Raw genomic sequence first — 15516 nt, 5'->3', positions numbered from 1 at the left:
GATCAGTAGATTGAGTGCCAGCCTGCGAACCTAAAGGTCGAAGGTTAGATTCCTGGTCAGAGCACAAGCCTGGGTTGTGGGCCAGGTCCCCAAATGGAGGCGTACAAGAGGCAATGGATTGTATCTCTCGCACATCAATGTTTCTCACCTTCTCTTTCTCCCTCCCTTCCTATCTCTCTAAAATAAAATCTAAAAAAAATTGGGTGTAGGGAGGGTCAATGCTAAAAATAGGAGAAGGGGCATAGGCAAGGGCTTGGAAGAAGAAAGCCTAGAATAGCCCTAGCTGGTGTGGCTCAGTGGACTGAGTGCCAGCCTGCACATCAAAGGGTTGCCAGTTCGATTCCCAGTCAGGGCACATGCCTGGGTTGCGGGCTGGATCCCCAGTAGTGGGCACGCGAGAGGCAACCACACACTGATGTTTCTCTCCTTCTCTTCCTCCCTTCCCCCTCTGAAAAATAAATAAAATCTTAAACAATAATAATAATAAAGGCCTAGAATAACCATGATTCTGGGTGCTGGAGCTTAGACAAGAAAGTAGAACCCATCTGCTTTAGGCAGAATCCAGCATGGTCAGATTTCCATTTTAGAAAGTGACTGGACGGAGTTGGAGGACACTGTCCTGAAGGACACGGCCTTTGTCTGGTGAGAGATGACAAACAACTGAGCAATGGCGTGAGGATGCAACAGAAAGGGAAGATTTGATGGATTTAAGGATGGAGAGTGGACCAGATGTGGTGACTAACTGGGTGGGTGGTAGGTGTGCAAGAAGGAAGATACCATCCAGCCTCCAGCTTGATCAGTGGGAAAAATAGTTGTGTTATTAACAAAGGCGGGGGATACAGGCAAGGAACAGGATTATGGAGAATGATAAAAAGTTCAGTGTTGAGCTGGTTGGTTTGAGGTATTTGTGGAACAGATAAGAGGTGCTGAAAATCTGTGAGATAGACCTGTCCAGACCTAAGGCGTTACAGATTTGGAAGACAATACAAGTCATACAAGTAACTGAGGTCATCCAGGTTGTAAGTGGCTACAAGGATAAACCCTTAAGGAGCAGCATCACACAGCATCATATATTAGCAAGGGAAGGGGAGAGGAACCTGGAGAATGTTAAAGGAGTGACCGGAAAGATAGAAGAAAAATCAAGGGAGAAAGAGAGTGAGTGCATTAGTTAATCAAAAAGGGCAATTCAAACTGGCTGAAATAATAAAGGTGCCCGTAATTTTGGAAATCCAGGGCCAAGACTGGCTTCAGGTTGAGTTTGATTCAGCTGCTCAACAATAACATTAGGCATCCAGTTTCTTCCTTTCTGTCTTTTGGCTCTGCCTTCTGCAGGATCAGGATTAGCTTCCTTCTCATGCCAACTTTCAAAACTCCAGGGGTTCGCACTGGCCCCTCCTAGTCCAGGGAAGAGACCAAGGAAACTTCTTACTTGGAAACTACTGACAAAATTCTCCCCAAGCTCATTGGCTTGATTTGGTCACATCTGCTTTCCTGACCCAATTTCTGTGGTTCTCATTTAGCTTGTGCTGAAACCATTTTCCCCAAACTTAGAGCATGAGCTGAAGTTGATTTTCCACAAAGCACATACACAGAGAAGCAGATTCCTTAGATAAAAAACAAGGTAATTGCCATATTACCAAAAATAGAAAGAATGGGTGCTAGGGAGGCAATGACAACGAAAAGTAACACAGCCGAGATCAAAAGACACCGAAATTGAGTGAGTGTGTTTTGTAGGAGGAGGGATGGTAGTGGCTGGGTTTGGGGACAACTGGAAAGCCTTCTTAAATATTACAGTCCTTGAAAGGTGTTGAACTATGCACAGGCATCAGATAGTACGCGTGCCAACGAGTGTGTGCACCACACACACTAGGAAGGAGCAGTGTGCCTGAGATCTGGAGACGAGACTGAGAGCACACTCTGAAAAAGCGGGAATCCACTGCAAATGGCAAGAGATGAGGCTCTCTGAGCCAAGGCCAAATCCTAGCAGTTTCCAGAAGGGTCACACCGCACCCTTGGATGTCATTGTAAAGGCTGTGGGGACTCCAAGTAGGGGATGGTGTAGCCGCACTAAAGTTCAGAAAAATCCCTCTAGTCTCAGCATGGGGATGTCATGAAGGAGCAAGGGCGGTGGGCAGAGGCTATTGCAAGAATCCGGGCAGCCTCTGCCAAGGTGACAGCGGCAGAGACGGAGAGGGGGCGAGAGAGAGAGAGAGAGAGAGAGAGAGAGAGAGAGAGAGAGAGAGAGAGAGACACGTATCAAAGAGAACAAGACAGCAGGACTGAGGGGTGGTTAGAGGTGGAGGGTGAGGAATGGAGGTGCCCTCAATAGGAGGGCAGGGCTGGCCAGCGTCAAGGGCTAGGGCTCTGCCAGAACTCTCCTCCCCTCCCCAGCCCATTCGTCCCCAGCTGAGATGCCAGCGAAGTCACCCACGTTGCCATGGTCAGGATGACTAACTATTAATTGTGGAAAGGAAATTGCATATACACATGTGGGAAACACTTCAGGCTCCAGCTGGCTGCACAGGTGCTGCGGAGGAGAGGGAAGGGGTGAGTTCCAGGAGGAAGGAACGAAATGGGGGAGACGCCCCCAGTGAAACGGAGACTGCTTTTCTAGAAGAATGCAAGTGGAAGAGAGTTTCGCCCCAAGGAGCAGCCGGAGCAAAGGAACAAGATCCTAAGTCTTCATTTTGGAGGCTGCTCCCTGAGTGGCTGGTCATTTTTCTTCTTGAGGTGAAGTGTTTTCAGTCCCAGCTCCAAGAAGTCGAACCCCGTGTTCTGTTTCTTGTAGCCTTTGGCTTTTGTCAAATGGGAGATGTTGGAATCCTTTCCGCAGGAGACCAGACCAAGTTGCACACTTGGCCATGCTTCCTTGGCCCCAGATCCAATTTGGGGGAAAGAGGAGATGTCTGCGGGGCTGATGGAGTGGAGAACACACAGGGGGATGAGGCGGGAGGAGTAGACCACTTTTCCCGACAGCCCCTGGAAGGAAGGACTGGAAGGGGAGTGCTGGCAAAACAGCGAATCTTCTGCCTCTGCTTTCTCACTCAGCATCCTCACACCTGGAGTTCCCACTCTTGTCTGACTCCAGGGGAAGAGGAGAAGGAGGAGGAGCTGCTGATGGAGCCCGTTTCCAAGACCTCCTCAGCCAAAGCACAGGCCACCAATCTGGAAAACAGAAGTCCCTGGCTGACCGTGGCCACACCTGCCTCTGCCCACACGAGTGGGGTGACTCCAGTTATCCCTGCAGGATATTGTCCACATTCAACCTGAGATCCAAGGAAAGAAGACCCAGCAACTGGGACTAGCTGGAGAATGACAATGCTCAACGCTCCAGCCTTCTCTCTGCCCCAAAGTGGCAGTAGAATGTGGAAAGGGTCAAACTAGAGGCCCTTGTCACTGTTTTCAGAAGATGCTCAAAGAAATCTCTTCTTCAATCTAAAAATCTCTCCACCCAATCACCAGGAAGGCCACAAGGTCAGAAGCAGCCTTTTTGCTCATATTCTGCTCTTTCTTCCCCCTCACTGAGCACCAAGAATAAATTCCTGCTGGGAGTTAGGGTGGGTAAAAAAAGATTTAATTACAGTTTCTGTTTCTGACCTTGCTCTCTCTCCCCTCAGAGCCATCTTATTGCCTCCCAGGCCATGGTGTCAATGAAAGGCACTGGCTTGGCTGATATAGACCAAGGTGCCACCCAGAGAACCGTAGGGCTAGAGCATCCTCTCCACTGCCAAGTTCACCCATTCTCACAGCAATCCCGGAGCAATCTCTGGGACTACCTGAAAACTCGATCTTAGAATACCTTCTGAAGGCAGAATGGAATAGGCTTCTAAATCTTTGGAAGAGAAGGCAGTGTTCCCCTCAGACATCTCCTGGCCAGCATTGCCTCCCCCACCAATTTCGAAATCTCACCTTCTGTGCCCCCAGCCCTGCCAATGCCCTCTCCCCATTCTCGCTGCTTTTCTACTGTCCACCAGGACTGCTTCACACTACATGCTTTTCACATACAATTATTAACAGCATCAAAGAGGGCCTCGTACTGCTTGTCTTGCCCTTCACTAATGATAAGCCAGGGCCACACTCCTCTGGCTCCTCCCTCACTCTGGCCTGCCCACCCTTACCTCAAGTTTCCAGAAGAAAATGTTTAAAAACCCAATATTCACCAAGCAAACATTTTTCAAATCTGTCTCTACACTCAGCCATCCCTTAGCTATCCTCTTCACCTCTGATTGGCCAGTCAGGAGGGCCCTTCTCCCCGCAAAGCCCCCCAGACTTCTCAAAGACCTCTTTTAATCTGGTCACCAGATGTTTCTGAAAACAAGGGCTGAGCCAAGAGGGGCATCTACGGAGCTATGTCAAAAACTATTTTTCCACCCTGGCTGGTGTAGCTCAGTGGATTGAGCGAGGGCCTGTGAACCACACGAGCGGGGTTCGATTCCCAGTCAGGGCACATGCCTGGGTTGCAGGCCAGTTCCAAGCAGGGGACTCACGAGAGGCAACCATACATTGATGTTTCCCTCCTTCTCTCCTTCCCTTCCTCTCTAAAGATAAATAAATAAATAAAATCTTGGGGGGGGAAAAACTATTTTTCCGGTTTGGGACCTCACCCACCAAGATTCCGTTAGCTGCCTGAGGTATTCAAGAATCTGATTTAGGAATCCTTCCAGGTGGTAGGAGGGATGAGTAAAGGAGAGAATAAAAGCTTTTAGACATGGTCCATCTGTGTCAAGAACCGCCGTAGAGGTGTACAAGCGCTCACAGGACCATCAAAGGGAAGCCGGCGCCCACGACTCTGTTTGTTGACTCGGTGAAATCCTCTGTCTCAGGGTTATTGGCATTGGAAACATCTCTTCTGTCTGGGATCTCTCTTACACCCAGCGCACACTTGCTTCATTCATCTCCTCAGAGGCATCTGTCACCAAACCCACAAGCTGCCTCCGCCAGCAGGCGGGACAGGATACCAACTTGCCCCAGCCTCTGCCCACTGGGATGAGCCAAGGATGCGGTTCCTGTCTTAATAAAGCCCCAGATGTCTCTCCCACCTTGTGGGTGGCACCCTCCGCACCTCCTCGCCCCATCCCCATCCCAGCCTCCCTCACCCTCAGAAAGAATCAAGGCCAGGGGAGAAGGAGGCAAGCAGGAGTTTCCTTTGGAATCCATGTTCAGGGAGATTCACGTAAACGTACAACAGGTTCCTACACCAAAAGGAAAAAAGAAAAACTAACCTGATAGTGGGCCTTCTACGTGCCAGATGGATGCTGTGTTACACATTTGATCTTTACAACAACCCAGGGTCGATGGTCTTTTATGGGGGAATCGCCGTGACAAGAGTAGAACTTGAAAGCAAGTCCCACTAGCCGATGGCAGGAATGTGGGGAAACAACTAAGAACCTGAGCTTTGTGTCACTCGTCTCCACGGGGGTCTTTACGATACCCCACCCGCCCCCCTCCCAGACCTGTGGAGAGGAAAGCCAAGTGCAGCAAGTCTAAGTGCTTTGTAACCTGGAAAGCGCTATCCAAATGTTAATGGACTGTGACATCCTCGAGGGTAGCAGATCTTCCTTCTCCTTCATCTTTGTGTCCCAGGCACCCCCGTCAGTGGCTGGGACATAATCAGCCCTCTATTGATGTGGGAGTGGAATGACACAGAATGGAGAGCAGAGGGGAGACCTCCTCCTGGTCTGGATGGGGTAGGGGCTGGGAGGGGTGGCAGGGAAACCAAGTATCAGGGAGCAGACCACTCAAAGAATGAGCCCACCCCTTGGTGGGTGTGGCTCAGTGGATTGAGTGCTTTGAGTTCTGGCCTGAAAAGCAAAAGTTCACCGGTTCAATTCCAGGTCAGGGCACATGCCTGGGTTGTGGGGCCAGGTTCATGACTGGGGGCGTGAGAGAGGCAACCGATGGATGTTTCTCTCACACACCGATGTTTCTCTTCTCTTCCTCTCTTTCTCCTTCCCTTCCCCTCCTCTAAAAGTAAATAAATAAAATCTTTAAAAAATAAAAATAAAAGAGTGCTCTAGGCAGGCTCTGCTTGGGGGAGGGATATGGAGAGAAAACTGAGAGGAAAGTTCTAGATCTGAGGTCCTTTGGGAAATCCCCATAGACCCACACCAGGGACCCACATCAGGGACCTACTTCAGGGGCCCACATCAGGGACCCACTTCAGGGGCCCACACCAGGGACCCACTTCAGGGGCCCACACCAGGGACCCACATCAGGGACCCACACCAGAAACCCACATCAGGGGCCCACTTCAGGGACCCACACCAGGGACCCACATCAGGGACCCACTTCAGGGACCCACACCAGGGACCCACTTCAGGGGCCCACACCAGGGACCCACATCAGGGACCTGCATCAGGGCCTGGGTCTCCTGGAGAGAGAGTCTGTCTCCTGCCTAGGGCACAATCATTACTATTACCTTTCTTGAAGCTCCCTCTGCCCCCTGCCAAGAGGGACCTCCAATCCCAGGCACCCACCTTACCTGTTCCTGTTTTATGGCACTAATTACATTCCGCCCTTGTTTCAGGCTTTTGCGGCCCTGATTCTTACCACAGTGCCCAGCGCCTGGCCAGTGCCCCACAGACAGGAGTGAAGAAATAAGGCGGGTGCGGAGGGGGACAAAGGGACAGAGGAAAGTTAGCATGGCCTTCATAACCTTTTGCCTCTGCCCTGCCATCCACCGTGGAGCCCAGGCCGGGACACGGGCCCCTGGGGCATCAGCCGCGTTGCAGGAGGTGGGGGCAGGAAGGAGTGGACAGCAGTTCAGCCAGAAAAGGGGGCTCCACCACCTCCAGGTCCGACCTGTCCCTTAACTGGAGGGGCAAACTGAGCCCGCCCTGCCCGCCTGGCAGGAAGCGCTCCTGCCTGCATCGCCTCTGCACAGCCATAATTGAGCTCCCTCTCCAGAGTGATTTGTGTGTCAAAAATATGCCAAGGCTGTAAATCAGGTGGTAGGAAGCGCCGTCTCCGGTTTTCCTGCTCACCGAAAGGGAGACGGAATGTACTGCCACGGGCTCCCCAATCTGGAAACCGTGTCTGGTGTAAGAGGGAGTTTTCCCAGGCGCTAGCATGGACCCGTGCTGGGGAGCAGGGCTCCTGGCCTTCTTTCCCCAGCCCGGCTGCCTCGTCCCTGGCTGGGGAGCTTAGCCGGTGGGGGACCTGAAAGCCAGGTGCCTAATAAGCCCTGGTGTTCAATAGCAGCTGCTGGAACCGAGCCTCCTGGGAGGCCTCGGAGGGGAATTTTCCACTGCTCGGTTCGAGTTAGCTCTCCCTGCCTGCTGCTGCCGTGACTGCTCCGGGCGAGGAGAGCCGGAAGGTGCGGGCCGCACCGAGGCCCTTGGTCCAAGAGGGTTGCAGCTCGCCTACAGGCGGGGGGGCGGGGGGGGCGGGGCGGAGGGGGCAGCCTGCAGGAGAAGGGGCGGGGACCGAGGGCTGGCGAGCTTAGGGAGTAGGTTTTGTTTGTTTTCACAGTGCCCCAGATTGACCTTACTATTCCTTGACCCCGGAAGGCTGGCGTGTGCAGATGGGCCTCGAGCCAGGCCTCCTTTGGGGCTGGGAGGAGAGGATCCAGGGCCTGGATGCGAGGGAGTGGGGTCAGGAGTCAATGAGTCGCTCCCTCCCTTGCTCCCTCCCTTTCTCCAGTTGTCTAAGAGATACCCAGCATGGGTGAGTGCGCCCTCTCTCCCTCCCCGAAGCTACCCGCCCCTGCTCCTCCCCTCTCCGGAACCGCTGCCCCCTCAGCCCTGATGCCCTCTGGGTTCTGTTTTCATACCGCGTTGCGGATCCGGTGGTGGGAAGCAGGTAGGAAACCATGATTCTGGGGGTTAAATGAAGAATTATATTTAGTGCTCACAGAAAGCCAAATATTGGGTTAGCAGCCAGGAATGGAGAGGGAAAAAACCCAAAGCAAACAGCAGAGGAAAGAAATTCCTACCAAACAAGGTCCCTATTCATTCTTTCAACCCCAGGTGCAGGGGCCTGCAGGGCTGAGGCCCGCTGAAGGCAAGCAGCCTGTCCCGTGTTCACGGCTACAGAGAGAGAGACGTGTGGACCCTGAGCTCAGAGCCTAGGCTGCCTGTCCGCTGGGCCCAGGGGGCATCCAGCCCGCCCCACACAGGTCGTCAGTATCTCTACCCACAACAGCACCAACAGCCCTTGGAGAGCCAGGGGTGGGACAGGGAGGGAGAGACGAGTGAAATGTGCCTGGCCTGACCTTGAATGAGCGATTTAACCTTCCTGGGCCTCGTGTGTGAAAGGCAGGGCCTGCATTATGATTTCACAGGTCCTACCATCCGATTATTCTGTTTCTGCCTAAGATACGCAAGAAGAAAAAAGAGTGTGAGCAAGACCGCGACAGCGGGACACATCTGTTTCCTTAAGAGCTTGGGGCGAGGTGTAGAAAGAGAGAAAGTGATGTTTCAGCTTGTTCCCCACTCGCAGCTTCCTGTGCGAGGCTGTTCACAAAATAAACTTCCAGGATCTGCGCTGACTCCTCTAGGAACCCCAGGCTCCGGTGAGGGGCTTCTGCCACCTGCTCAGGCTGCTACCAGGTTGGATAACAGCCTGGGCAGGGGGAGGGCCGCAACATCAGTCCTGCTAACTGGGAAGCTGAGGAGACTAGAAGTTCAGGGAGAGATTGAGAGTGGGTGGAGGGAAAGGAGCAGAAGCAAGAGACATGGCTGACGTCCTGATCAACTTCTCTGCCAGTAGAGTTAATGCTCCTGACTCCAAGACTCCTTTGTATCCGGCCACTGAATTCTCTAATTGGCTGCCCCTGCGGGGGAGGGGAAGGTGGAGATCTACAGTAGGAGGCTGGATCCCAGGTAATAGAAGTCATTTAGAAGCAAAAAATACTAGTCAGGGAGTAAAGGACTGAAATCTGACTGACCAGAAGAAAAGAAAGACTGGAATTCCTTGCTCATAGGTCTGTCTGTGTTCTCTACATGTATCTGTTTATGTCTCATGTGCTTAACTCTCTCTGCTTTCCGCCCCCTAGTTTTCTCAGAGACCCAAGCTGGCACCCACACCCCCCGAGGACTAGCATTTCCTACACTGATGGATGCCCACTCCAAAGAGCCGCAGCCTGAGGGCGGCCCCTGTCCCAGCTGCTGCCCTGCCCATCCTTGTCTCCCCAGGTCCAAGGCATCATAAGCAGGGACTCAGAAACATGCCTCTGTCAGGTGAGTCATGGGACCAGAATTTTGGGGGAGAACATGCAGAGCCAGCCACTGGCAGGATTGCAAAATAAAATGAATTCCCACAAACCTGCTCCTTCCCTTGCATTCCTTGTGCAACCTCAGGAGGTTGCACCACCTTCCACCAGTTTTCCAGGAACTAAACATCATCCTTGACATCCACCCAATCTGATACTTTCCATCTATCTCTCAAGTTTACGTCCCCAATCTCACCAGCCCCACTATCACTTGCCCTTGTGGGCCCTTGGCAAGTCTCACCCAGGTTATTGATACTTCTTCCCAGGTAGTAATTCGGGCTTCACATAGCTCTTCTTCATTCTGACCTCTCCAGTTTAGCAAGAGAAGTATGTCTAAAGTGCATACATGCAAAGTTATTTTACTTGCCCGCATGCAGTTGTTCATCATCCATCCATCATCTAGAGGACGAAGTCTGAGTTGGTGAGTGTGCAAATCCCTCCATTAGCCACACCCAGCCTGTCTACTACCATCTCCCTGGTCTCCAGCCAGAGCTGGCAACAGTTTCCTAAGCAGGTCCTGCTGCCCTTCTGGTCAAGATGGACAGACTAGTGGAAGTGGTGCAGCCACTATGGAAAACAGTTGTGGACATTCCTCAAAACATTAAAAATAGAACCACTATCTGATTCAGTAACTCCACTTCTGGGTATTTTAAGGGAACAAAATCGCTATCTTGAAAAGATAGCTGCACCCCCATGTTCATTGCAACATTGTTCACAACAGCCAAGAAGTGGAAGTAACCTAAGTGTCCATCAATGGACAAATTGATATAAAAGTTGTGCTGTCTGTATTCAATGGAATAGTACTCAGCCATAAAAAGGAGGAAATGCTGCCATTTGTCACAACATGGGTGGACGCTGAGGGCATTAGGCTAAGTGAAATAAGCCAGACAGAAAAACAAATACTGTATGATCTTATTTATATATGGAGTCTAAAAAAGCTGAACTCATAGATTCAGAGAACAGATTAGTTATTGCCAGAGGCAGGAAGCAATGAGTAAATGAGTAAAGGGGGTCACAAGGTACAAATTTCCAGTTATAAGATAAATAAGTCTTGGAAATGTAATGTACTTCCTGGTGATTATAGTTAACAATACTGTATTTTATATTTGAAAGTTGCTAAGAGAAATCTTTAAAATTCTCATCAAAAGGAAAAAAATTGTAACTACACATGGTGATGGATGTCAGCTAAACTTATTGTGGTGATTATTTTTCAATATGTACAACTATCAAATCATTATGTTGTATACCTAAAACTAATATAATGTTTTAGGTCAATTGTATCGCAATTAAAAAGTATTGAGTTCTCTATTCCAACCACAAAGCCATGATGAATAAAAAACATTCAAAAGATAACCCAATACACTTAGCTGGACTTGAAAACAAGACTAATGTTACTGTGAACCAGAAACAGAACAGATTGTTGATAATCAAAAGTTTATTATCCTAAAAGGTATCTGGTGCAAATGATTTTAGAGACTCATTTTCTTGAATCTTTAAGGCACAAATAAACTCTCTTAGACAAATGCTTTCAATTCCTGTGGCAGTTGTCCTCCCAACTCCTCCTTCTAATGAGATGTTTTCCAGGGCACCGGGTTGCTGACCCACAGGCTACATTTCCCAACCTCCCTTACAACTAGGTGTGGTCACGACTAAATTCTCATCTTTAATTATGAGCAGAAATGGTGTGCTACTTCTCCAGCATATGTATTAGTTCCCCAGGGCTGCAGCAAATGTGCCACAAACAGGGTGACTTAAGCAACAGAAATTTATTCTCACACAGTTCTGGAGGCTAGGAGTCTGATACCAAGATGTCATCCGGGTGGGTTCCTTCTGAGGGTTATGAGGGGAAATCTCTGCCATCCCTCCCTCCTAGCTCCTGATAGTTGCTGGCAGGCGGTGGTGTTCCTGGGCTGATCTCTGTCTTCATGCTATGGTATTCTTTCTGTGGGGTGTCTATGTCCAAATTTCCCCTTTTCATGAGGACGCCAGTCACACTGGATTAGCAGCCCACTTTATTCCAATATCACTTCATCTTAACTAACTTTATCTGCAATAACACTGTTTCCAAATATGATCACATTCTGAAACAATGGGGTTAACACTTCAACATACGAATTTTAGGAAACACAATACTTACTTAAAAGGTAATTGCTTGTGTCCAGACTGGTGCACTTAGTGGATTGAGTGCTGACCTTTGAACCAAAGGGTCACTGGTTCAATTCCCATTTGGGGCACATGCCTGGGTTGTGGGCCAGGCTCCCCAATGTGGGGCTTGTGAGAGGCAACCAAACATTGATATTTCTCTCCCTCTCTTTCTCCTTCCCTTCCCCTCTGTCTAAAAATAAATTTAAAAAATCGTTTTTTAAAAAAGGTAACTGCTTGTTCTCCACTTTCTCTATTTTCCCTCCCCATGGGCTAGAACACAGCCATAGAGCTGAGCCACCTTTGGCCACATAGATGGAGATTTAGGGGCTGGCGGAGACACAAAATGAAAACAGTCTGGGTCTCCAAATGACTACATGAAGGAGAGATGCACCACCAGCCTAGACCATTCATTTCCAGACTATGGATGAGAAATATATTTCTATCTTATTTAAGCAACTGTATTTGGGTAGGTTTTTGTTATAGGAACTTAGGGAATTTTATGCTAATGAATTCAGCTACCCAACTCACTTTATAAGATTCTTAACATTGATACCATAAGCCAATGAGCACAAAAAGAAATTATGAGCAATGTCATTTATTATCATAGATACAGAGTTTCTAAATAAAACACTAGCAAATTAAATTCAGGGACATGAATAGATCAAATAAAGCATAACCTAGTTGTGTTGATCTCGATAATTCCAGGATGGAATGGTTCAACATTAGAAACTCAATTAAAGTACACTCCTTAAACAGATCAAAGAAGACAAACCCACTTAAGCCATACGATGGGTTCAGAAAGATATTTGTTAAATTCAATACTCATAAAATTGGACATGTGGACATGGATGGTCAATTAATAAGGAGAAGGAATTACTGTTCAATTGGTTTGATAATGATATTATGGTTGTTTTCCTCTTTAAAAAAGAAATACTGATTTTTAGGGATACACACCGAAATATTTACAGATAGCATGATGTCCCAACATCTGGCATTTGTTTCAGATAACACAGAAGGGGAAAAATTTAGCGCAGATACAGATAAAATAAGACTGACCATGAGCCAACAGTCATTGAGGCTGTGTAGACAAGGATGTATTATATTAGGCTGCCTACTTTTGTGTGTGTTTTAATTTTCCCATAAGAAAGAGTTACGAAAAGTCAAACTTACAACTTAAAAAGTATAGAAACAGAAGTCAGTGTTCCTAACTTGACAGAAGTCGTGTACCAAACTTAGAGTTAAACTCATTTTTGTAGTGAAACTTAAGAACATTGCCATTAAGTCAAGAAGTAGATGAAGATGCCTATTATCGCCGCTTCTACTCAACTGCCACTGGTCCTAGCCAATACAATAAAAGAAGGAAAAGAAAGACAATGTATAAGAATTGAGGGGTGAGGGTAAAGGAAAAACTACCCTTATTTGCAGATGATATGATAGAATACAGAAAAAAACTACTGACAAACTATTAAAACTAGCCCTAGCTGGTGTGGCTCAGTGGATTGAGTGCTGGCCTGCAAATCAAAGGGTCAGAGGTCTAGGGCACATGCCTGAGTTTCCGTCCAGGTCCCGGGTAAGGGACATGTGAGAGACAACCACACGTTGATGTTTCCCTCCCTGTCCTCCTCCCTTTCCCCTCTCTAAAATAAATAAATAAAATCTTTAAAATAAAAAAATAAAAACCAATACTAAAGCTCAGTAAGGAAATCTAATAGGAAAAAAATACATGATATTTACAGTCAAAACAAAAATAATCCTGTATCCAGGAATAAATCTAATGAAGGATATGCTTTCTGAAGAAAATTACTAAACGTTATTATTAAAGAACCTAGAAGAAGACTTCAATAAATGGGTAGCTATATCATGTTTATAGACAGGAAGTTTCAAGCTTGTAAAAATACCAATTATTCTAAAATTAATGTATTCACTTAATGCAATTCCAATGCAAATCCCCACCAGCTTTTTTTTTTTAAACTTCACAAGCTTATCCTGAAATTCCCATTAAAGATTAAATGTCAAGAAAAGCTAAGACAGTCTTGAGAAAGACAGGGAGATAACTTGCCCTACCAGATGTCAAAGCTTCCTCTAAATCTTTAGTAGTTAATTCAATAAGATAACTGAGAAGGAATGTACAACAGACAATAAAATAGAGTAAGGAGCCCAGAAAACTGCATATTTTTGGCAATTTGATATATGACAGAGGAAATGGCCCTAAACATCAGTAGGAAAAGAGTGAATTATTTTGTAAATGGCACTAGCATGTTCACAAGGGGAAAAAATCAGATGTCTATTTCACACCATCTAGAAAACATAAATTCCAGGTGTTCAAAAGACATAAATATAAAAACGAAAACTTTAAAACTTTTAGAAGAAGACATAAGCGAAAAAATATATATGAGGATATCTTTATGAATTCAGTATTTAAAAAAAGAATGCTTAAATAAAACACAAAAGTCTAATCCATAAAGGAAAAGATTGATATGTTTGACTATAATAATATGTAAAACTTCAGTTTAAGACATAACTTCTAAAAATTTAAAGACAAGGGCCAGGAAAGATTAGTATCCATATGTTATTAGGACTTCTTAAATATTGATTTAAGAGATTCCAGTTCCAGCAAGACGAAATAAACATGGCCCACCTTGTCTCTCCCATTAAATGCAATTACCAAACTCACACAGACTGTGGGCGGCAGCTAGCGGTCCAAGGCAGGACAGATAGAGAAAGACACCAGAATTCAAAGTTCTTCCCAACCAGTGGTAAGGTTACCATTTTTTCCCCTTTAGTGTTATCTGGCCTGAAGAAAACCCAAAACCCAGAAGTACATAAAAGATGGGAATAGAAAGAGTTCCAAGAGAAACTTACTATTTCTAGCCTGAAGAAGGGGAAAAAGACCAGTTGAGTCAGAAAGAGTTAACGATATTGTGTTTCATTTTACTCACTCTCTTTCTCTTTCTCTCTCTTTTTCCCCCTGATGTCCCACTCCAGCCCCCACACAATAATGAAGTGGAGGCGTGATATTGGCTGGCACATGCCAAAACTCAGAGGGACACGGAGGAGCTGTGGTCTCCCAAGTGTGGGACAAAGCCCTTTTGTGTGTTACTCTCTGGCCTGAATGACTCATCAGAAAGCATGGAGGCCAGAAGGAGGAAGAACAACACGTCTAAGGTGCTAAAAGGAAAAAAATGAGAACCAAGAATTCAATGCATATCTGTATCTGATTCAGTGCAATCTCTATCAAAATACCAACTGTGTATTTTGGCAGCAATGGACAAACTGATCCTGGAATTCGTATAGAATTACAAGGGGCCCCTAAAGTCCAAATTGGTTTTGAAAAAGAGGAACAAAAATGGAGGATTCATACTTTCCGATTTCAAAACTTACTACAAAGCTACAAGAATCCAAACAGTGTAGTGGTGGTATAAGATAAACATATAAACCAAAGAAGTAGAACAGACAGTCCAAACATAAACCCATGTATCTACATTCAATCGGTTTTAGACAACAGTGACAAGACAAGGGGGAAAGAACAGTCTGCAACAAATGATAACACAATAACTAGACAACCAGATGCAAAAAAAAAAGAACAAGAACAAGAAGCTGGGCCTTTACCTCACAACAATGCAAAAATTAACTCAAAAGAACTCAAAGTCCTAAATGTAAGAACTAAAACAATAAATCTCTCAGAATAAAATTTAAGGGCAAGTCTTTGTGGTCCTAGATCAGGTGATGGAGGCTTAGATATGACGCAAAGGCTCAAGCAACAAAATTAAAAACACATAGATTGGTTTTTATCAAAATTAAAAAGTTTGTGCATCAAAAGACACTATCAAGAAAGTGAAGACAACCTACAGAATGAGAGAAAATATTTATATACCATAGATCTACTATTCTAAGACATATAAAGAACTTTTACAACTCAACAACAAAAAGACATAGGACCCAATTCAAAAATTGGCAAATTATTTGAATAGATATTTTTCCAAAGAAGTTGTTCAATAAACACTGAAAAAATAGTCAACATGATTAGCAGTAGGGAATGAAAATTAAAAACAACATCAAGATACCACTTCACACCCATGGCTAAAATGAAATAAAATTAACAGAAAATAACCAGTGTTGTAAGGATGTGGAAAAATCGAAAACCTCATACATTGCTGATA

At 46.4% G+C, this 15516-nt stretch overlaps 1 long non-coding RNA gene across 2 annotated transcripts; it reads left to right on the top strand.

Annotated features, from left to right (window-relative positions):
- The first annotated feature begins 7671 nt into the window (after window positions 1-7671).
- Window positions 7672-15150, top strand: LOC118993181 (uncharacterized). 2 transcript variants are annotated; one of them, XR_005067790.1, is made up of 5 exons: window positions 7672-7800; window positions 7968-8116; window positions 8316-8512; window positions 8996-9179; window positions 14342-15150. It is a non-coding gene; the product is annotated as an uncharacterized LOC118993181 (long non-coding RNA). The 2 variants fall into 2 exon arrangements; XR_005067789.1 differs by lacking the exon at window positions 14342-15150 and adding an exon at window positions 9478-9788.
- Window positions 15151-15516: the final 366 nt, after the last annotated feature.

Source organism: Sturnira hondurensis, unplaced genomic scaffold (genome assembly GCF_014824575.4).
Source record: "Sturnira hondurensis isolate 20B ecotype Veracruz unplaced genomic scaffold, ASM1482457v3 Scaffold0008640, whole genome shotgun sequence".
Classification (NCBI taxonomy): domain Eukaryota; kingdom Metazoa; phylum Chordata; class Mammalia; order Chiroptera; family Phyllostomidae; genus Sturnira; species Sturnira hondurensis.
This window is presented reverse-complemented; position numbering and strand designations above follow the sequence as displayed.